This window comes from Sinocyclocheilus grahami, unplaced genomic scaffold, assembly GCF_001515645.1.
Source record: "Sinocyclocheilus grahami isolate Dianchi unplaced genomic scaffold, SAMN03320097.WGS_v1.1 scaffold1572.1, whole genome shotgun sequence".
NCBI lineage: Eukaryota > Metazoa > Chordata > Actinopteri > Cypriniformes > Cyprinidae > Sinocyclocheilus > Sinocyclocheilus grahami.
This window is the reverse complement of record NW_015506751.1, coordinates 99,378-101,738: the sequence shown is the minus strand read 5'-3', so window position 1 is coordinate 101,738 and position 2,361 is coordinate 99,378. Positions and strand designations below refer to the sequence as shown.

General features: G+C 40.0%; 1 long non-coding RNA gene across 1 annotated transcript in view; it reads left to right on the top strand.

The window, feature by feature from the left end:
• Positions 1 to 2,361, top strand: part of LOC107571257 (uncharacterized) — an 8,171-nt gene that overhangs the window by 3,515 nt on the left and 2,295 nt on the right. The gene's annotated exons all lie outside the window — the stretch shown is intronic.

The window sequence follows — 2,361 nt, the reverse complement described above, 5'->3', positions numbered from 1 at the left end:
TTTTAAAATTCTGGCAGTTTAATGCCTACAAAAACGGCTTGTAGGGACTACAACGAGTTACTGCCCGGGTTCGTGACATCACAAACCCAGCCAAACCCCGCCCTCGGGAACATGCAACAAAGGGAGCGAGGCCATGCTGTGCTGCTTTAGAGAAGAGGAAGAGAAAACTAAAGGTGCATGTAAAAATCAATTCATATATGAATTAGGGCTGCACGATTCTTGCTAAAATGTGAATCACGATTTTTCCCCATGGGAATCACGATTCACATTTTTTCAACCAAAATTTATTGCACTCAAGTACAAAAAAAACAAAAAAAAACAAAACACAGGACATTCAGTATAATAAAGGGCTGGAGTAACAAAAAATTGTCTCTTTTCTTTATTTTAGACCCCTTAAAGTGAACAACTTAAAAGCTTTATGTTTTTGAACATAAGAGAACGTTAACAATAATAAATAAAAATAGCTAAATAGAACCTGTGCTTTTTGCTCCAATCGGCACAAAACCTTAAAGGTTCTTGGCCAAGAACACTAACCTATCAACATTTCGAGGTTTCAGGGAGGAACGCAGGCATGTTACAATGTTCCCCCCTGTGCTGAAAACCCTTTCTGATGGGGAACTTGTAGCAGTGACACAGAGGTATTTCCTTGCCAGCACAGACAGTTTGGGATATTGTCCCTTGTGTTCCTTCCACCAAACTAAGGGGTCATCTTCGCTGTTAATGTTTCTTGTGAGCAGATATGAGCCTAGCTCCATGTCAACATCATTCTCTTGAGAAGAAGCATCAGATGGTCTGCTGCCTCACTGCCCTTTGCTGCTTTAAAAAAACTGCCTAAGGTCTTTCTCTACTTTTCTACGGGGGGCAGCGAAGACTGGGTGCTGGGGGCAGTAGTGGGGGGACTTTGCTGGAAAAGAGAAAATATCACTTAAAAATCTCAATAGTCTACACTTGCTAACAAAAGTAACATCTCAGCAGTTAAAAACTAAAGTTGGTTAGCTAAATCCAATTTCAATTATTTGCAGCTTTAAACAATGTAGCCTAATGTAAATTTCTTACTCTGTGAGACAAAGTGTATCGTGAATCATGTAAAGATATACTTACCATAGCAATGCTAGTCATCTCATTCGTCAGTCTGTCCTTGACACTGACTTTGTTGTCCTCACCGACACAGTCCAGTTTAAACCGTGGATCCACTACGCCTTATTCAGCCCGCCGCCATTTTGATTCGAAAACGAGGCTGTGAGGGTAAACAGGAAATCACAACAACAGGACATGGCTGTGTGGACTTCAGGGTTCGTACGGTCATGAAAAACCTGGAAAAGTCATGGAATTTTAAAACACCAATTTCCAGGCTTGGAAAAGTTTTGGAAAAATAAATAAACCCAGAAAGTTTGAGAAAAGTCATTGAAATCTATTTCACAAAACTCTGTATAATAGAATTGTGTTTAATCAGGTCCTGAATTTCGGTGCGGGATTGCGCAGAGGCTATATCACATAGTTTTACTCATTCCCGCAGCTTTTGACTTTAAAATTATGGATATTCACACATTTATTCAATAGCCTATAGCATGTAGGTTTGATGAGTAAATAATCAAACCTACAGACTGAGTCCAGTCCACACAGACTGATCAAATCAGTCATTTGAAAACAGCGTGAGTGATTCAGCTGTACGTGTCTTCTCTCTTTGACTTTTTTTTTCAAACGGCTTCACATCGGCGCATCTTGTCTGCTCTACAAGAGCTGCTGCACGCTGCGATACAAGACTTTCACTCGCGTTTCGGGACAGTTGACAGAATAGTCACTTGCCTAATCGGGTCATTGTTGCATCGTCAGAAAATTTTATTATTTATTTGCACGTCTTTTTAAGCCATTCGGTACTCGCGCACTCCAGAGGCGGTGTGCAGTCACATCTAAAGTGCGCTCGTGCGTATACGAGTATTGAGGTTGCTACCAAATAAACTCAGCAGAACCCTGCACGGGCCTCAAACATATGCCCTAGTCCGGGCCTTATCCGACAGATTATCAGAATTACTGGCCGAGTCCGACTGGAGCCCGTGTCTTTTTTCTCTTTCTCTCTTCCCCAATTACACAGCTGCTGTTGTAGCCATTAAAATTGTTCCGTTTCGTTTTTAATGGCAAAAGTGGTTATATTTTCGTTTCTTTTTATTACGTTAATTTAGAAATATGTTTGGAAAATATTTTTGTTTGTTATATTCAAGTTTTAGTTTTTAAAGTAACGACCAAGCGGCCAGTGGCAGACAGTGAGTTAATCATAGCCTATGTTTGATCAATTTAGCCTTCTCAAATCATCACCACTTGACTAAAATAAAATCTATAGGCCTATATAAAATGCTTAAAAAA